At 41.7% G+C, this 21,572-nt stretch overlaps 1 long non-coding RNA gene across 1 annotated transcript; it reads left to right on the top strand.

Annotated features, from left to right (window-relative positions):
• The first annotated feature begins 305 nt into the window (after positions 1-305).
• Positions 306-17,675, top strand: LOC131502633 (uncharacterized). The gene is made up of 5 exons (XR_009257098.1): positions 306-3,758; positions 4,078-4,948; positions 5,728-6,366; positions 15,064-15,199; positions 17,319-17,675. It is a non-coding gene; the product is annotated as an uncharacterized LOC131502633 (long non-coding RNA).
• Positions 17,676-21,572: the final 3,897 nt, after the last annotated feature.

The raw sequence follows: 21,572 nt of genomic DNA, 5'->3' as shown, positions 1-21,572 counted from the left end.
GTCATGACCCCAGTTGAAACCGAGAGTCAGACGTTCAACTAACTGAGCCACCCAAGTGCCCCAGGTTATTTGTTTTTCCAACGTTTTTTTTTTTTTTTTTTTTTTTTTATTTATTTTTGGGACAGAGAGAGACAGAGCATGAACGGGGGAGGGGCAGAGAGAGAGGGAGACACAGAATCGGAAACAGGCTCCAGGCTCCGAGCCATCAGCCCAGAGCCTGACTCGGGGCTCAAACTCACGGACCGCGAGATCGTGACCTGGGTGAAGTCGGATGCTTAACCGACTGCGCCACCCAGGCGCCCCGGTTATTTGTTTTTAATTGTTGAGCTGTAGGAGTTCTTTCTGTATTCTGGATATTAACCTTTTATCAAAGATATGATTTGCAGATGTTTTCTCCCATTCCTTAGCTTGCCTTTTCACTCTGCTTATTGTTTCCTCTGACATACAGATATTTTTAAGTTTGATGTAGTCCCATTTGTCTATTTTTGCTTTTGTTGCCTGGCAAGAGAGGGTTTTACATAATGTAACATAATCATGGGAGTGACATCTTATCTCCCTAACCACATTCTCTTGATTAAAAGCAAGTCACAGGTCCTAGCAATATACACGTGGAGAGGATCACACGAAGGCATAAACACCAGGAGGCAGGATCATGGGGGCCACCTTAAAGTCTGTCTGCATGCAAAGGCCAGTAAAAGCCTATTTTTTATTTAACATTTAACAAACATTTTTTAAGGTCTGTTTCCTGCCAAGCATTGTGCTTGGGGATTATGAAATAAATGTGGCATGGTCTCTGCTGTCCACGGGCTTACAGTTAAACATTACAGGTTCTAGTTATGGGTGAAAGGGATCCAGCCTCCTAGAAAAAAGTGACAGGAACAATCAGAACTGAGGGGGCAGATACACGGTTTGTCGCTCGTCCAGTGTGACCTACCTCCTTGAGGCAGCCCTCCCTCTCTCCCCTTCTGGAGTCCTGTCCAAGGGAAGATGACTGCCCACCACTCAGCTGAGGGGTTGAGGCTCTAACTCCTCATAAATACTTAGGAAACTTGCAAAGTACAGTCAGCCATCCTTAGGCCTCCCAAAGTTTCAGCTCTTTGAATCTAGGTATGGAGGTTACTCAATAAGAAGATCATAGGAAATAATTGCCTGTTAGTGCACAAAGTTTTAGACACCCCCTCTTTTCCCTGTGGCCCCTGGGTACATGTAATAGATTTTATAGTTCAAAATCCAGCTTACCAATCTTTGTACCATTCACAAACTGGCAATTAAATGTTAACTGTGAATCCAGAAAATAGAGGATACTTCAAAGAAGGAAAAGCAAGGGCATGAACTCCACCCAAGCAGCCTCTGTGTGACCTGAGGAGCAAGGAACAGATCCACATTAGAGCCCTGATGTGAGTGGATGTTGGGCATGTTCTGCTGGGGACAACAAAGGTTATTACCTTAGGACTTATTCCGGAGGCGGAGGAGAAGGTGCTGAATCATTCCTTTTGAAGAGATGATGGAGGTAGGAGAAGGGATGCAAGAAGATCAAAGGGGGACCCAGAACCATAGGATTGGGAGAACTGTAATACATTTTAAGGTCTCCTTAAAAGATCAATTATAGAAGGGTGCTACAGGAGAGGAAGAAATGAGATCTGCAGCTAGCATTTCTTAGTGCCTATTATGAGTGGCATGCCCGGCTTGGCATTTTACAGATGTGATTTCCTTTAGTCTTTTTTGTAATGTTTGTTTATTTATTTTGAGAGAGAGAGCATGAGCAGGGGAGGAGCAGAGAGACAGGGAGACAGAGAATCCCAAGCAGGCTCCGCGCTGTCAATGCAGAGCCAGACGCAGGGGCTCGAACTCACGAACCGTGAAATCATGACCTGAGCCGAAATCAAGAGTTGGACGTTTAACCGACTGAGCCACCCAGGTGCCTCTTGATTTCATTTAGTCTTTTTGTTTTGTATTAAACATTTTTAAATGTACTCCTGAAATCATTGTTGCACTATATGCTAACTAATTTGGATATAAGTTAAAAAAAAGACTAATGAAAATAGAGAACACAAAAAAATATATATATTGTACACCTGAAACTAATATAACACTATATGTTAACTATACTCAAATTAAAATTGAAATAGGGGATGAGATCATGCCATTTGAGATAACATGCATGGACCTAGAAGGTATTTTGCTACATGAAATAAGTGAGACTAAGAAAGACAAATACTATATGATTTCATTCATAAGTGGAATCTAAAAAAACAAACAAAAAGCAGAATTGAACCTATAAATACAAAGAACAAACTGATGGTTGCCAGAAAGGAAGGGTGTGGGAGGTTGGGCAAAATGGGTGAAGGGGAATAGAAGATACGGGCTTCCAGTTATGGAATGAGTAAGTCACAGCATAAGGATACAGTGGATGATATTGTAATAGCGATGTAATGGGACAGGTGGTAGCTACGTTGTGGTGAAAATAGCACCATGTATAAACCTGTCAAATCATTAAGTTGTGCACCTGAAACTAATGTAACATTGTGTGTTAGCTATGCTCAAAAAAAAAAAAAAAGAAAAAACATCTTTTAAAAATGTTTATTTATTTTGAGAGAGGCAGAGAGAGAGGGAGACACAGAATCCAAAGCAGGCTCCAGGCTCCGAGCTGTCAGCACAGAGCCTGATGTGGGGCTGGAACCCACGAACCGCGAGATAATGACCTGAGCTGAAGTTGGACACTTAATTGACTGAGCCACCCAGTCAGGGAAAACTGGGAATGAAATCAGCCATTTATTTTATTTTATTTTATTAAAAAAGCCTTTTTTTTTTTTTAATGTTTATCTGTTTTTGAGAGAGAGAGACAGAATGCAAGTGGGGGAGGGGCAGAGAGAGAGAGGGAGACACAGAATTCGAAGCAGGCTCCAGGATCTGAGCTGTCAGCACAGAGCTCGACACGGGCTCAAACTCACGAGCCGTGCAATCATGAGCTGAGCTGAAGTTGGACGCTTAACTCACTGAGCCACCCAGATGCCCCTGAAATCAGCCATTTAAATAAAGCTAGCATGGATGAATATAATCTGGAATAGTAAGGGTTAAGAGTTTTTTTTTCTTCAAAGCCCCGCAACCTCTATTGTTGAGATTTCTGTCATCGTAGAAGCATAGAATGGTAGTGATTCACTAGTACAAATTTCTCATCTAATAGCTAAGAAAACTGAAGCCCAGAGAGGGTGAAGTACTTGTCCAAGGTCACACAGCTAGAAGGTGGCAGAGTCAAAAATACAAGTGAGGTCTCCTGATTCTAAGTCAAGAGATCTTTTACTATACCTCAGAGGTCTTCTGGCAAAAATGGAAAACTTAAAAACAGACAGTATATTAAATATTGTCCTAAGGCTGGAGTCCAGGTAGAAAACTGTAAACATTCCACACATTTGGTCTACTTCTCACTAGCGCATGCTTTGTTTTAATTATGGCAAAGAATGCTTGGTCTTGTTCCAGTCTACTCAGTTTCTTCTTCTTCCTAAGCCTTCTGTCTCTGGTCTCTGCCTTGTGCGCCCCCCACCCCCAACCCCTGCCCATCCCAAGGACTGATAAGTAGGACTCTGCTGTGTGAATCACAAACACCTACAACTGAGACAAGCACACAATCAACTTGCTAGGAGATCCATGCCACTTAAGAGGCTGCAGGCAGCTGCCCCCATCCAGACTTCTTCACTGGAGAATTCCAGAGGCCACAGAACTTCGCATTCATGGGGGATTCCCCTCTGAACATCTTGTCAGTGAGTCTGGGGCATCACAGTATCACCATGCTTTCTGAGATCAGTGCTATCCCAGTACTTTGAAAATGGTCATGGGGGAGGGGAAGAAAAAATAAAGAGGTTAGAGAGGGAGGGAGCCAAAATATAAGAGACTCTTAAAAACTGAGAACAAACTGAGGGTTGATGGGGGGTGGGATGGGGGGGGTGATGGGCATTGAGGAGGGTACCTGTTGGGATGAGCACTGGGTGTTGTATGGAAACCAATTTGACAATAAATTTCATATTAAAAAAAAAAAAAGAAAATGGTCCATAGCCCTGCATTCATGTTATTCCCTTACAGACAGAGCACACACTCCTAATCTGACAGGAGGAGTGGGTTTTCCTATCCAGGCAGGTGACATAGAGAATGCCAGCCTGTTGACATGAAGCCAAAGGGCAGTTGGCTCAGTAAGTACTTTTTGGGAGGTGGGGTTGAATGTACTGTGTGGCAGCAAAAGCAGGAAATTTGAGGCCAGGCAGACCTAGTTGCAAATCCCAGTGCTGCCAGTTACCAGCTGTGTGATTTTGGACAAGATTCTTGAATCTCAGTGTGCTTATCTGTAAAATGGAGTTAGATCGTTTTGTCCTCTCACTAGTGTAAATATTAAATGCTGTTGTGAGGGGCGCCTGGGTGGCTCAGTCGGTTAAGCGTCCGACTTCAGCTCAGGTCACGATCTCGCGGTCCGTGAGTTCGAGCCCTCCGTCGGGCTCTGGGCTGATGGCTCGGAGCCTGGAGCCCGTTTCCGATTCTGTGTCTCCCTCTCTCTCTGCCCCTCCCCCGTTCATGCTCTGTCTCTCTCTGTCTCAAAAATAAATAAACGTTAAAAAAAAATTAAAAAAAATAAATGCTGTTGTGAAACCCTTTATAGAGTGCTTAGAATATAGTTGGTACCCTCTAAATGTTTATTCCTTTCTGTCTGTCTGGTAATACAAGGAGTATAACAATTTTTAGATTAGGAAGAATAATTGTGAATGGTCCAATAAGAAGAGGGAAGGATTTATCTCTAAACCTATTTTTATCCTGCCCTTACACAGGATCATTCTCTTATTCATTGACCTTTGTCATGAAGCTTTGACCTTCCTCATGAATAATCACTGTGATGTGATTTAGTTAACATTTGCCAACCAGTGAGGCCTTCCCAGTGATCACAGAATCAGGAGTCATCACAGAGGTTGGGTAATCAGTATTGTAATCCCTATTGTACTCTGCCCAGAGCGTTTTATCTGCTTGGCCAGACATCATGTAGACAAGGTCCAGTCCAGAACACATCACCTAAGATAAATTATTTACAACTCCGCCTCACTTTAAAAGTGGACCTCATCCATGACCTGATTAATATTTCGCTATAAACCCCACCTGGAGATTTTTTAAAAAAGAAGCAGCTTGGTGAAAATAGGAGAAAATGTGGAAAAGACCATTATACAGAACATATTCATTCACACAACTTTTTTCCTTTCTCCTTTTTACAGGTATTTTATAGTTATGCCAGATAGAGGGAAATTATGCAGTTACGGTGCTTAGAATCTGGGCAAGACAGCAGACAGAACAATTTCTCAAACTTTCTATTTGGTACCTAGTCTCTGAAACCATGGTTAAAAAGAAAAAGCTGTAAAAGAGCTGTGAATAGTGGTTAAGCACTCTTCTTTTTTTTTTTTTTTTAATTTTTTTTTCAACGTTTTTTATTTATTTTTGGGACAGAGAGAGACAGAGCATGAACGGGGGAGGGGCAGAGAGAGAGGGAGACACAGAATCGGAAACGGGCTCCAGGCTCCGAGCCATCAGCCCAGAGCCCGACGCGGGGCTCGAACTCACGGACCGCGAGATCGTGACCTGGCTCAAGTCGGACGCTTAACCGACTGCGCCACCCATAAGCACTCTTCTTTTACCTTCAGCAACATGTAACCATGAAACACAATGTACGATTCTATCATTCTCTTGTTCCACTTCCAGATTAATCCAATTCATTGAAAATTCTCTTCAACATGTCCAAGAATCCCAGTGAACCCCAAGGTGCATAAACACAAACCACACCAAGGCACTACACAATCAAATTTCTGAAAAGCAGGGATAAAGACAAAATCTTAAAGATGAGACTAATCACTGGTTTGTCATCAAAAACAATGCAAACCAGAAGATATTGGGAACATCTTGATTTTTTTAAAGTTTATTTATTTATTTTGAGAAAGAGACTGCATGGGAGGAGCAGAGAGCGAGAGAGGGAGAATCCCAAGCAGGCTCTGTACTGTCAGTGCGGAGCCCGACACGGGACTCAAACTCATGAACTGTGAGATCATGACCTGTGCTGAAAGCAAGAGTTGGATGCTTAACTGACTGAGCCACCCAGGTGCCCCGGAACAACATCTTTAAAGCATTAAAAGAAAAACACTGTCAACCTCCAATTTTATATCCAGTGAAAATGTTCTTCAAAGATGAAGGCAAAATAAAGACATTTCAGTGAAGCCAAAGCCAAGAGAATGCATCGCTAGTGAATTTGCACTACAAGGAATGCTAAGAGAAGTTCTTCAGGCTGAAGGAAAAGGATACCAGATGGACACAGGAGTTTACACAAAGGAATGAAGAGTAAATATGGTAAATATTTGGGTAATATAAAAGATATTTTTCTTGTTTTTAATATCTTTAAAAGAGAATTAACTGCTTAAAGTGAGAATAATAACAGTATATTAGGGGATTTATAATAATTATCGATATAGAATTTATGAACACAACAGCAGAGATAGGATGCAAATATATCATTAAAAGATTCTTACATTGTATGTTAAATGCTGTAACATTCAAAGGTAGACTGTGGTAAGTTTAAAATGCATATTGTAAAGCTCAGAGCAACGACTAAAAAGATGAAAAGGGTGTAGCTCATTTGTCAGTAGAGGAGATAAAATGGATTCATAAAAAATAATCCAAGGGAAGAGAGGAAAAGAGGGAAAAAGGAACAAAGAACACCTAGGACAAATGGAAATATAGGACTAGTGTCGTTCCTCTGTCAGGTAAGAAACCACCAAAGGAAAAGCCTAAAACATCTGTATTTACCTGTTAAAACAGAGGTGCTATGTTTGGCCAAGATGAGTTGTGATTCTTTGAGGTTGGGCACATTGCAGTCCCAGAATGATATTCAGATTCTGTTAGCAAGGAATTAGAAGGGAATGGCTGTAGGGTAGGCAACTAAAGGTGTCTGCTGGGATTGGTCCTGGAAGTATAGAAAGAGAAGAATCTCAGAGGCCAAAATTTACACTACTCAACTTGGCACTGTACTAGAACAAGAATACCCCAATGAAAGAACTCCAGCAACTGAATCTTGAGATGGATCTTTGAGTATTGTGGGGATGGATATATCAGTCTCTCTGTATTCATTTATTTAACAGATTTGTATCGTGTCAGGTGTTGTTTTTATCTCTGGAATTATAGCAGTAGAAAAACCAGACAAAGATGTCTGTCCCCTGATGCTTACATTCCAGTGAATGTATCTTAGCTGAATGCAACAGATTCCACGTTCATCAGTCAATTTTCTGATTATAATTGGATTTATTATGGCCCTCGAACTGTCCCACATTTCATTGTGAATTAAGAAATTGGTATTTTTATTTCATCGATCAGTCGCTTGGTTGGTGTGACTCTTATTAGGGACATATATTTCACCTTTAGTGAAATGACAAATTGTGTTTTTGACCTGCTTATCTGAGGGCCAGTACTTGAACCATGGTAAATTCAACAAGGCATTTCAACCCTGTGAGCCACTGTGGGAGGCAGAAAGCCACATAGCTTTCTCTAGTTAATACCGCAATAGTGCATCTTTCTCCCATTTGGAATGTTTAAATTTATTCATTTGTGTGAAAGGGATACCAGAAGGAAATATTAAATTGTAAGGTTCTAAATATCTCTGAAAAAAAGGAGTGCTGACTTTGAAACACTGTGTTTGTGTGATGTATTAAGAACTAATGGGGTTAAAGTTCCTCCTGCCAGGATTGCTTTAAGCTTTAAAAAAATTTCCTGTTGATGGTCATTTAGATTGTTGCTTTTTTTCCTGCCCTTTCAAACAATGCTCTTATGCACATTCCTGTATATATCCTTGAGTACAAGAGCAATGATAGAGTATTTACCTAGGACTGGAATGCTGTGTCAAAGGGTTGATGCATGTTCAACTTTATGGAATACAGCCAGATTGCTCCTCAGAGTGATTATGCCAATTCATACCTTCTACTAATCCGTGAATGAGAATTCTTGCCTGCCATTCTCTGTCCTCACCAACAGTTAATATTTTCAGACTCTTTGGTTTTTGCTTACCTGATAGGTATGAAATGGTATCTTATTATGGTTTGAATTTAATTCATTTGATGTTGACCTTTTCAGAGTTTTTTAGCCATATATTCTTTCTTCTACTTGAATTGCCAATTCATGACCTTGTCCATTTTTTATTGGCGTCTTTACCTTTTTCTTACTCATTTTTAGTAACCCTTTTATATAATTTACTATTCTAACTTCTCACCCCTCCTTTTTGTTATTTTTGCTCCAGACATGTACCACATCTGTGGCTAGGATATTTTTCTTTGTTGATAGTGTCTTTGGTTAAAAAATATAGTGTCTTTGGTTATATGGAAGTGTTTCATTTATCCATCCATTTTGAACTAAGATTATACTACTGGGTATAAGCAAGTTCCAAATTTTTATATTATCATGGTGAATTTTCCCTATTTTCATGTTTGTGGCTCTTTATATTTAGTGGTTTTAAAAATTTAAAGTCCAGGGCTCCTGGGTGGCTCAGTTGGTTAAGCATCTGACTTAGGCTCAGGTCGTGACCTCACAGTTTGTGGGTTTGAGCCCTGCGTTGGGTTGTGTGCTGACAGCTTGGAGCCTAGAGCCTGCTTGGGATTCTCTGTCTCTTCTGCTCTCTGCCCCTTCTCCATTTGCTGTCTCTCTCTCTCAAAAATAAACATTAAAAAATTAAAGTCCATTTTTATGAAATAAATACAGCAAATGCAACTTTATTTTTGTAAATATTTGCCTGATATGTCCTTTCTCCTAATCTTGACTTTGACCTTAATGTATCTTTATGTTAATGTCATACTGAGAACAGGCCACGGGGGATGGTATACCCTAGTTGCAGAAAATAAGGGCCCTGTGGCCAGTACCAGCTTATACGTTTATTATTCAGATTTTGAATTTCATGCTTGTTTCTGTCCCTTCATCACTTACTGCTGTCGTGGTGGACAGGACCAGGGGATGGAGAAGGATGATATGTATGCAAGGATCTAGCCAATAAATGAGACATACTCAGATCCAGTGAAATAGTAATAGGTTCTGAATCTATTTTTGCCAAACACAGTGGAAAGAAGTAGAAATAGAGTTTCCTTATTTCTGGCTTGAGATAGAAAAGAGTCCTAGTTTAGGAAAATTAACATTCAGAGACAGGATTCTGAAATGACAAATTTCAGGACATTTTGTTTGCCATATGTTGGTGGACCATTTGATGATAACCTAGCAATTAAGCTAGAACCATATGTCATTACTTTATAATTTACCAAAGTAAAAATAACTGTAGAATACCTTTTTTCCACATGGGGAAACTAATCAGAAAGGGAGAAATATTGGCTGAAGGCCTGTATAAATGCTGAATATGCACATGAGAGGAGAACTTGAGGATTATGATTTGAGGCCCCGTGATCTAGGTTTCTAGATGATTTCTCATTTCCCAGTTTGTTCTCATTTCCCAGTCAATTCCCCTGACTCTGCAGAATTGCCTGATTCTAGCAGTGATTGGTGTTATAACATGGCAGGAATCATGAGACTACTTCCCCAGATCTCCCCATATCATGTTTTTCTGGGCAAGTCTGGAGTACAAGACCACGCCCTCTGGTGGAGAAAGATACCACTCACTGCTATTTGGGAAATGCTTGTTAGTCATCATTTGCTAGCCATTTTAATTTTGGGGGAAAGATATTTAATATCTCTCAACCCTAATGTCTTTATCTATAAAATGGTAATACTGATCTCCTACAGTTCTTGTGAGGATTAAATAAGATAGCTGAGCGATAAGTGCTCAGTAAATAATACTGTCCATGTTAGTATTCCCTCATAGTTGAACAGATATTTATTATGTATTTTACGTATGTTAGGCACTGAGATAAGTAGTCAATACATGGGTGGCTATCATACTGCTAATCCATATTATTATATAATTAAATTACAGTGTATCCGGCACTGTGCCAGGTATAGGAGCCACAGCAGTAAATAAGATCGAACATTTAAGTCTCTGGATAGGTTTTTCTGGTTCTATTAGTGAGACTCTTTTCTCCCTTATGAGTTCTCTGGACTTCCAAAGAGATCACAGCCAGATGCCTTCCTGTAATGTGGCAGGTTCTGGCTGACTATGGGACGGAAAGGAGGGTAGAAAAACGTGATCAGCCTCTGTCCCTTATAGGCAGGTGGGAAAGAAGCTGCTCACGATGGGGGTCTTTTGCTTTGCTTTACTTTGCCTTCCCTTTCCAGAAGAACCTAGTGTACCATGGGGGATGTTCTGCTGTCACAGGAGAAAAGAATATAGACACAGAGCAACACAGACCAAAATGTTCACTCTGGCCCTTGCACAAGAAAGGACAAGAAAAGTAGGGGAGTTGTATTTTCCCAGTCCTTAGGGAAAACTCAGCCTTTTTGACCTCTTCTTCTTCTTAGCAAGTGTCAGTCATCCAGTTCCTTCTGGATGAGACAGGCTAGGAGGGTAGAAAAAGACTGAGGATTTCCTGGGGCTTGAATCAGTAGAAGAGGGAAGAAAAGAAAAAAACCCTTATCATGGTCCTCCCTTAGAGAGGATAAGCTGTAAAAAAAATCAGACCTTCCTCACTGCCAACGTTCTTGTGCTCTCAGGGACTATAATGCTACAAAGAGTTGCTTTCTTTTTCCCTACTAAGTGTCCTCTTCTGCTAATCAAGCTTTCATAGGAGGCACCAGACTCCAGGAATAGGGGTGGGGATGGAGGGGGGGGGGGGGAGTAGAAAATAACCCTTTACAGTAATAAGAAAAAAAAGTTATTTTTAATTTAAAAAGCATCTTGAAGGGTTTAGATTATGCATAGATAATTGATTAAATTTATAATCCTGGGGAGGGTAGCTCTTGAGGTTGACATTTATCTTGAGGTTGACATTGTTCTCTCCTACAATAAATCATCCTTTCTTTCAGTGTGATGGACCCAATCTTTAATTTGAACTCTGAATATGATCTATAATGTGGATCTTTTTGTTCTTATGTTATACTCATATGGAAGATTCTGAAAGCTCAGTCTAGCTGGTTGTTTAAAGCCTGGGTTAGGACTAAACTAGCCTTTGAAGGTGTGAACATTGCTTAGAGTTCCTCTCCCTCCATGACTAACCCCCTCAAGAGCTGCTTTCCATCTTCCAATCAACAAATCTTAACTAGACCTTGAGAATGAACTATGTGCCCAGACTTGAGATTTAAAAGATGACTCCTGCCTTTACAAAGCTTACTGTATCATTGGAGTACCATGATGGACACTTCAAAGTCATCAAAGAAAGAATACAAAGTATAATTAAGTGATAAATTGTCAGATACAGACTTAGTAAAATAGAAGTTTAGAACAATGAAAGGTTAATGATGGCTACAGGAGTCGGGAAATCATTTTAGAAGAAGTAGGACTTCAGTTAGGTTTTGCCAATCCATAAAGAGAGGAAAGTACTGACTTTCACCAATGGCCAAATTACGGAAAGAGCCTAAATGTCCATTAACTGATGAATGGAGAAAGAAGTTGTGGTTTATATACACAACGGAATACTACTTGGTAATGAGAAAGAATGAAATCTGGCCTTTTGTAGCAACGTGGATGGAACTGGAGAGTGTTATGCTAAGTGAAATGAGTCATACAGAGAAAGACAGATACCATATGTTTTCACTGTTATGTGGATGCTGAGAAACTTAACAGAGGACCATGGGGGAGGGGAAGGGGAAAAAAAAAGTTAGAGAGGGAGGGATGCAAACTTTAAGAGACTCTTAAAAACTGAGAATAAACTGAAGGTTGATAGGGAGTGGGAGGGTGGGGGGGGTGATGGGTATTGAGAAGGGCACCTGTTGGGATGAGCACTGGGTGTTGTATGGATACCAATTTGACAATGAATTTCACATTAAAAAAAAAGAGAGAGAGAGAGGAAAGTACTTAGCAAAAGGATCATAGCATGAACAGACCAGCGAAAGAAACCAGAAAGTTCAGAGCCTCTGTTTGCTCATCTGTGAAATGAATCAGGAAGCCAGACATGAGCCCCTCTGTGGCAGCCAGTGCTGTTTTCAGTTTTGTGGGTCCAGCAGTTAGCAGAGTTTCTCTCATAGCAAAGGCACCTGATATGTGTGTGGATCTTGAACAAACATGACATGTGGAGGAGATGGTTTGGAGGTTTGCCTACCCAGAGGCAAAGTTGATGTTAGCGAACTGGGACCCTCCTTCAGGAAGCTGGGGCTCAGCTCAGAACTACCCTGAGAGAGGCACATGTTTCTCCCAGGGCGTGGACCTAAGTCCTCTGAGAACGCAGCAAGAAAGGGATGTCTTGTTTACGTACCTCCCTTCTGTTCTGGACACATGGCCCTAGTTGCCTCTAGCACAAGATTGATTTGGGTTGGTCACTCAGGGAACTCTCCTGCCTGCAAGTGAGCAACAGGGCCATTGATACAGTGGGACCTGGCCAGCTTCCATGGGTGCCTTTAATTAAAATGATATATGTTAATTAGCCAGGTATGTGTGATAATGTGAGTCAGGAGGACAGATAAACATTGTCCCCTTTAATTTCTTGGAAAACTTTCTTAGCCTTTTTATAAAGCATTTAGTTATGAAAGTGGAAAATTCAATTTGAATAATTTAGTGTCTTTTTCTCTAAGGGAAGAACTCTCTCACATGTCATTTCCTCTCTGTGGCTTTCCAGACCACTATCCTGTCACCTTACCAAAACTCCTTCAATATTCCGTTTCAGCAGAATGCATTACTTACTGCTTCCTCTGAGACCTTATGGGGCATTATTCACTGGAGCAATTATCACAGTGCATTTGATTACACTTATGTTTTTTCTCTCTGGGCAGTGAATTCCTGGAGGTCAGGAACCCTACCTATTTGATCTTTGTAGCCTTAGCACCCAGCACAGCACTTGGCATATAGGAGTTGCTCAATAAATGCATTAGATTAATATATTGGCTTTATTGATTATTTTGTACTTAAAATTTTTTGTAATTAAAAAAATTTTTTAATGTTTACTTATTTTTGAGAGAGAGCGAGAGAAAGAGAGAGAGAGGCAGAGTGTGAGTGGGGGAGGGGCAGAGAAAGAGAGGGAGTCACAGAAACTGAAAAAAGCTCCAGGCTCTGAGCTGTCAGCACAAGCCGATGTGGGGCTTGAACTCAGGAATGGCAACATCACGACCTAGGCCGAAGTCGGCTGCCCAACCAAATGAGCCACCCAGGCTCCCCTTTAAAAAATTGTTTTTTAATGTTTATTTATTTTTGAGAGAGAGAGAGAGAGAGAGAGAGAGAGAGAGAGAGAGAGAGAGATGCAGAGCATGAGCAGGGGAGGGGCAGAGAGAGAGGGAGACACAGAATTCGAAGCAGGCTCCAGGCTCTGAGCTGTCAGCACAGAACCTGATGCCGGGCTCGAACTCACAAACTGTGAGATCATGACCTGAGCCAAAGTCAGCCGTTCAACCGACTGAGCCAGGCACCCCCGACTGTGTTGATTATTTTTTTAAGTTTTTATTTAAATTCCAGTTAGTTAACATAATATTAGTTTGAGATGTACAATATAGTGATTCAAAACTTCCACACAACACCTGGTGCTCATCACCAGTGCCCTCCTGAATCCCTATCCTGTATTTAACCCAATACTCCCTTCTATTAACCATCAGTTTGTTCTCTCTCTCTCTCTGTCTCTCTCTCTCAAAAATAAATAAACATTAAAAAATTTAATAAAAAATAAAAAGTTTTAGTGTTTATTCATTTTTGAGAGAGAGCGAGAGGGGGAGGGGCAGAGAGAGAGGGAGACACAGAATCCCAAGCAGGTTCCAGGCTCTGAGCTGTCAGCACAAAGCCCGACGCAGGGCTTGAACTCATGAACCGTGAGATCATGTTCTGAGCCGAGTCGGATGCTCAACCAACTGAACAACCCAGGCACCCTGAGATTCTCTTTTTAAATGTTTATTTATTTGTTTTTGAAAGAGAGAGGGGTAGAGAGAGAAAGGGCGAGAGAGAATCCCAAGCAGGCTCTGCACTGTCAGTGTGGAGCCTGACATGGGGCTCCAACTCACGAATTGTGAGATCATGACCTGAGCTGAAATCAAGAGTCAGACACGATCCACTGACTGAGCCACCCCGGTGCCCCATAAGAGACTCTTAACGATAGAGCACAAACTGAGGGTTGATGGAGGGAGGTGGATGAGGGGTGGCTATACGGGTGATGGGTGTTAAGGAGGGCACTTGTTATGATGAGCTCTGGGTGTTGTATGTAAGTGCTGAACCACTGAATTGTATTGAAATCAATATAGCCCTGTATGTTAACTAACTAGAATTTAAATAAAAATGTGAAGGAAAGGGGCGCCTGGGTGGCGCAGTCGGTTGGGCGTCCGACTTCAGCCAGGTCACGATCTCGCGGTCCGTGAGTTCGAGCCCCACGTCGGGCTCTGGGCTGATGGCTCGGAGCCTGGAGCCTGTTTCCGATTCTGTGTCTCCCTCTCTCTGCCCCTCCCCCGTTCATGCTCTGTCTCTCTCTGTCCCAAAAATAAATAAAAAACGTTGAAAAAAAAATTTAAAAAAAAAATGTGAAGGAAAAAAGGTCACACTAAAAAATTATTCTATTGCTGAGTAACAGATTACCACAAGCATGGTAGCTTACACAACAGACATTTATTATCTAAAAATTTCTGTGGTGAAGAGTTTGGTCATGGCTTAGCATGGCTGCACTCAAGGTGTCAGCCAGGGCTGGGGTCTCATCTGAGGTTCTGGGTCCTCTTCCAAGCTCAAGTGGTTGTTTGTAGAATACATTTTCTTGCAGATGTAGAACTCATGGTATCTTGCTTCTTCAAAGGCCAGTGGGAGACTCTCTATCACTGAGGAAGGCTGGGCTCCTCTTTTAAGGACTAACTTGATTAGGTCAGGATACTCTTCTTTTTGATTAACCGAGAGTCACACTGATTGGGACCTTAATTAAATCTGCAAAATGCCTTTATGTTCACTTTATACCATAACCCAATCACGGGACATCCCATAACCCAATATGATGACATCCATCGTATTCACAGGTCCTGCCCACACTGAAGAAAAGTGACATGGATACAAGACCTAGATATCAGGGAGTGGGAATCTTGGGATTCTGCCTGCTGCAAGCCCTGAATGAGAGGCCTCTGAATGGCTCTGTGCCTCTCTTAGGGAAAATAGGTAAGTCTGAAAGCCAAAGGCTAGAAGCAGGAGTGACCTCAATTACTATTACCTCTAATGACCTACTGGGGGAATTTATGCTTCCTGAATCTGCAACTCTGGGCTCTGCGGAGTTTGAGGTTTTGTTCCACATAGGGTCACGCCCTTGCCAATGGGCACAACAAGGGGCCCATTGAACTATAAGTATGGCTGCTGCCAGGGCTCTGGATTCCTGTGGCCAAGGAGTCACCATCTTGGCAGGGGTAATCGCCCTTAATTAGCTGGAGGATGTAAGGTTGCTGCTACACAATGCGGTGGGGAGGAATGTATGTGGAACTCAGGTGTGTGTGTGTGTGTGTGTGTGTGTGTGTGTGTGTGTGTGTGTGTGTGTTTATGTTATTTATATTTATATTGGGTTTTTTTTTCGTGAGTGCAATAGGCAGAATCAAGTCCTCCCAAAAATGTCCCCAGCCAACTTCCCAGAATGTGTTAATATCTTAGGTTACATGGCAAAGAAGAATTAAGGCTGCAGATGGAAGTAAAATTGCTAATCAGCTGACATTAAGATAGGGAGATTATCTGGGGCACCTGGGTGGCTCACTCGATTAAGCGTCCACCTTTGGCTCAGGTCATGATCTCATGGTTTGTGGGTTCGAGCCCTGCGTCGGGCTCTATGCTGACAGTGAGGAGCCTGGAGCCTGCTTCAAATTCCGTGTCCCCCTCTCTCTCTGTCCGTACCCCACTCACATCCTGTCTCTCTCTCTCTCTTTCTCTAAAAAAATAAACATTAAAAAAAGATAGGAAGATTATCTTGGACTATCCTGGTGGGCCCAGTGTAATCACATGGGTCATTAAAGGTGGAAGAGAGAGTATCACAAGGTGATGTGACTCGAAGAAAGGCACAGAGAGGTGCATTATTGCTGGCTTCAAATAGGGTGGAAAGGGGCCATGGGCCAAGCGGTAGAAGTGGCCTCCAGAAGCTGAAAGGTACAAGAAAATGGATTCTCTTTTAGAGCCTCCAGGAATAGCCGAGTGAAACCTGTGTCAGACTTCTGACTTTCAGAACTGTAAGAGAATAAAGTTGTGTTGTTTTAAGCCACTAAGTTTCTGGTAAATTTGTTATAGCAGCCATAGGAAACTAATATCGTGGGTGAGGAAAAACTGTCCAGAAGTAATTCACTCTTGTTGTATCAGGAGTACTTTGCATCCTGGTCCAGGACTGTGCCTTATTCATGTCTGTATTGTTAGTCTCTTAAATGTCAGTGAATCTCTATGGGTGTCTGTGGTGTTGAAGGAGGAAGTGAGGAGGCACGAGGGGAGGAGACGAAATGGTGGCGGTGACAGTATTAGAGAGGAGGCAGGAAGCCCAAGAGTTGGTGGGGACTGAATCTAATGTCGGTTCTCTGCAGTGTGGGCTGGCTTTTTGGAATGCAGAGAATTTGCAGGTCAGTGGCAGGCATGGGGAGGCAGTGCCCCAAGCAGCTTGGTCTTGGTGGAGCTCTTGGTTCAGGAATGATTCAACAGTATTCTGAGCTTCCTGGATATGCCCCATCAACAGAGAACCCTTCTCTAATTCCCTCTCATCCACTCCGTCACCTGCCACCCAGAGTGTTTCTCAACCTTTATAGTCCCAGACAGGAAGCCACAGACTTCAGTTAGAGACGGAGCAGCTCTGATCACTGAACTCTTTAATTTGAGCTTCCTGTGAGCGACACTGTTTCTCTGAGGTCCCAACACTAAATCTCGGTACTGTTGGGCACCCCGAATATGCCGTCTAACAGCAGCCTTGGCCGGAGGCATTTACTCTAGTACTTTAGAGCAGAGTGCTCTCAGTGTGTGTGCGTGTGTGTGTGTGTGTGTGTGTGTGTATCTATCTCTACTTTGTATCTGTCTGTCTGTATCTGTATCTGTATCTGTATCTCTGTCTCTATCTCTATCTATCTCTATGTCTGTCTCTCTGTCACTATGTATCCCCTCAGGGAAGTATTGCGAGTACTGCCAGGGCCAGGGTGAGGGAGATAGAGCAGCCTGAGCAATACATGGGGAGTGAGGGATTGTGGGTAATAGTAGGACCTAGAGGAGGAAATGGCAACTTTGAAGAGACTTTTAGGAGTAAAATAATTCTTTCTTCCCTCCACAGATGAGGCCAAACAGAAGCCGTATGTGGTGACCTGTGCGATGCGCTAGTTACTTATATAAACTGAACGAAGCAGTCTAACAATCCTGTAAATATCACACATAAAGATGAACCAGCTAGTGTCATGTCGGTATTTCTAAAGATAAAGTAAATCAGTACTACTGGCACCATCCGGTTTTTGTGTGGTCCCATCTCCAAAAAGCACGAAATACAAATTTATACCCAAAACCGTGTTTTATGAATTCAAATCACCAGCATGATTTTAGCATGTATGAAATGTACAAATCCTTACTGTAAAGTAAGTTTTGAAAGCTTGCATGTACGGTGAAGCATGAGCTTTTGCAAAGAGAGTGATATATGTTTACAGCTTTGTTGCCTTCATGGTTATGTATCGCGGTGCAGCTATAATTGTGTCACAGGTACTTGTTGCCTTTCCTTGCCCCAGCAGCAGCAGAATTAGCTTCTACACTGGCCCGGCGAAACAGGCTACCCTGAGGACTAACAGGAGGCTCTATTTCCCAGCTGGGATGGTAGCCCCTGAGGTGGGGTTAAGGTGGGTGGGCAAGAGAATGGAGGGAAATAGGGTGCAGAGTGAGGAATAAATGGAAGAGAACTGAGTCTTTTGGCGCAAGTGGATTAAATGGCAGAGAGGGTGGGCATGACAGGGTGAAGAATGAACAGAAGGTTAGGTATTGGTAGGAGAGACACCATTGAAATTGTACTGTTTAAGCCCTCTTTTATTGAAAGAGGCACTTTTATTGAAGATGACACCCTGAAATGAAGACGTCCTATCCTAAGGAGGCCCTTTGATCCCATGTCACTAATAGTATGACATATTTTAAATATTTGCTATTTAAAAAAAAGTTTATTTATTTGAGAGAGAGATAATCCTAAGTAGGCTGTGCACTGCCAGCACAGAGCCTGACATGGAGCTCCAACCCACAAACTGTGAGATCATGACCTGAGCTGGAATCAAGAGTCAGATGCTTAACCAACTGAGCCCCCCAGGTGCCCCAAATATTAAGCAAGAGGAAATTTGTTAGAGGAAAAGGAGAGCATTAAAGACAAGAAAGTTTCCACACTTGTTTTTTTTTTTTAATGCTTATTTATTTTTGAGACAGTGTGAGAGACAGAGTGCAAGCAGTGGAGGGGCAGACAGAGGAAGACACAGAATCCAAAGCAGGCTCTAGGCTCCGAGCTGTCAGCCCAGAGCCCGACACGGGGCTCGAACTCACGAACCGTGAGATCATGACCTGAGCCAAAGTTGGACACTTAACCGACTGAGCCACTCAGGTGCCCCTCAACACTTGGATTTGATGAGCAGTCATAAAAGTGGAACTGAGGAAAGGTAGGGAAATTGATATAAATCACTGTTCCAAAATCGCCTAGCCTGAGTTTTGCTTCCGTTGGCACAAGCAGGTATATTACTAAGCACTTTCATGTAACAGCTCTCTAGTCTTTCCAGGTTTTTCTTTAGGGTTTGTGAGGGAAACCCCTTTCCATTGTTTCCTCCTCTGCCTCCCAATTTTGGATCCTTTTGTGTAATCTCTCTCTCTCTCTCTGTCTATATATATATATATATATATATATATATATATATATATGTATATATAAGGAACTAAACTAATTTTTAAAAAGTAATTTCTGGATCCTAATTGAAATTGTAGCAAGAATCAGTGTTGGAAAGTCAATGACATAGTTTTCCAAAAACATATTCTACCTAAATTAGTCATCTAAAAGTTTATATGGTTTAATAGTCCAAGGAAAGATGGTTACTAGATACTTTTCACTCATTACTTGATGGAGAAGACGTTTAATTTTTTTAATGTTTATTTATTTATTTATTTTGGGGGGGGGGAGGGGCAGAGAGAAATCCAAGCAGGCTCTGCACTGCCAGCACAGAGCCTGACATGGGGCTTGATCTCACAAACCGTGAGATCATGATCTGAGCTGAAATCAAGAGTCAGTCCCTTTGCCGACAGAGCCGCCCAGGTGCCCTGAGCAGACAACGTTTTAAGTTTTTTTTACCCGATTTTATTCTTCTACTTGCAATAATGGCCTTACTAATATCTTATGTATCTGTCAATGCCTTTTATTTTAATGATACGTTTGATACTATATCTGTTACCCTGATACCAAATCAAAATAGAACTAATGGAACACAACAGGAAACAAAAAGGTGGGGTGGAGAATCTGTTACTTAAGGACAGTGATCTCACCACTATACAACTGTTGCATGTTTCTTGGTCTGATTTTTGACCACTTCACCTTCTATTCCTGCCACCCCGAATTTGGTACAACATATATGCTTTACAACAATACACATACAGAAATCAGGGTTGCTAAGCTGTTTTAAGATTTTTATTCATCAGCCATGTGAGAAAATTGTAGACATGTGAATGAATGCTGGGTGGGCTGGGTTTAGCAGGAGTTCTGTCAGGTCAGAATTGAGGTAAGTGGGTTAAGTGATGGGATCATGTTTTTCTTGTTTAAGTTATATCTGTAGTGGGCATCTGTGGGTTTGGTTGCTCAGTACTCCTTTTCTAAGAAGTGCTCCATTTCCTTATCTATGTGGTTACTGTTGGAAATAGCCATGTTAGTAGATTGTGATCTAGCACTTGGCCATGGGTCTCAGTGAGGGGATTCCTGGTGAGCCACATGGGCCAATCATATGATCTTGCCCTGCTGCCACAGTTGACCTGTTCAGCGGTGTGTACCTGATGCCACTTGGGCCAGTGAATCTCTTCTCAGGACCTTTTTTTAAATTGAAGTATAACTGACATAAAATGTTATATTGGTTTCAGATGTATGACGTATTGATTCAGCAATCCTGTACATTACTCAGATGTTCAGCATGATAAGTGTAGTCCACCATCTGTCACCATACAAAGTTATTAAACTAGAATTGACTATATTTCTTATGCTGTGCTTTTTCATCTCCATGACATACTTATTTTATAACTGGAAGTTTATACCTCTCAATCCCCTTTCTTCTCAGGAATTTTTGTACTTGGGATACAGAAATTTGGGTCAGTCTCCATGTGGCTATGGTTATAAGATGTAAAGTTCAGGAATTTCTTTTGCTATGTGGAGAAAGACATTATACAGAGAAAAAAGAATGAGGCCAGTGTGCAAAGGAAAGCTAAGATAGAGATCAAGAGAAGGCATCTTCATGGCATCGAGTCCCTGGTTTCAGCTGTTCTGGTTCAAATCAACACCATTTATATGCTGATGAGAATGTGTCTGGCTGGAAGGTGATGTGACTGCACAAAAATCATGAGCTGTCCCTATCCATTGTTATACCATGTTTGTAACCTGAAAAATTCTCTTGAATTTTTCTCTCTGAGCCTGACATTGCATTAATGGAAAGTTCAAGTAAAAAGAAGACAAAATAGTGCAATTCAATAAAATATTTATTGTACTATGTTAGGTGTGGTGGAGTGTTAAAAAGTATAGGTGACACAAATCACAACAACACCAAAAGGTATTATCACTGAAAAGGTACAGACACTATGAACAAAAATGAAGGAGATCCCTGCAGGCTGAAAGGAGAGTCTTCTGGATGTGGGGCTGATAAAAGGGACAGGTAGGTGGAGAGGAAAGACAAAGCCAAAGACCATGTTCCATTTGTAATTTATAACGTGATTTTTTTTTTGAAAAGCCAGCTTAATAAAAATCGACATTTTTACTAAGCATGGTGTACCATAAAAGCATACAATATGGATCTTGCCTCCTAGGAAATAAACACCTTCAGGGGCAATGCAAGACTTTTGTATATTTTGGAAAGATCCTCTCTCATTACCTTGTTTTGTTTCTTTAGACTGCTTTATCACGTTTGAAATTACGTTATTTGCTAACTTGCGGACTTATTTTCCTTCAAAGCTAAGCTCCCTAAGGGCAGGGATTTTTGTCTATTTTGTTGCATGCCCAGCATCTACAACAGCGTCTGGCGCACTGCAAACGGTTTAATAAAAATTCCTTGAATGAAATGGAGAATCAGGTCGTAGGGTAAAATCATGAAAACTCTGGCTTTAAATATTTCTGGGCCAGCCAAAATCTCCAACTTTCAAACACTAGGGGGCAGCCTAAGATTAGAATAGAAATGTTTTTCCATTTAGGTCAGAGGTTCCTAACTTTGCTTATGTACAGCATCACCTCAGGGCGCCTTTAGACGTTCTAAAGACCGTGTCGGACCCCTGACTAACTAAATAGGAATCCCCAGAGGGTGGGGCTCAGGGATCACTACTCCGTAAGGCT

This window comes from Neofelis nebulosa, chromosome X (genome assembly GCF_028018385.1).
Source record: "Neofelis nebulosa isolate mNeoNeb1 chromosome X, mNeoNeb1.pri, whole genome shotgun sequence".
In the NCBI taxonomy this organism is placed as follows: domain Eukaryota; kingdom Metazoa; phylum Chordata; class Mammalia; order Carnivora; family Felidae; genus Neofelis; species Neofelis nebulosa.
Note: the sequence above shows the minus strand (reverse complement) of the source record. Positions and strands in the feature narration are given on the sequence as shown.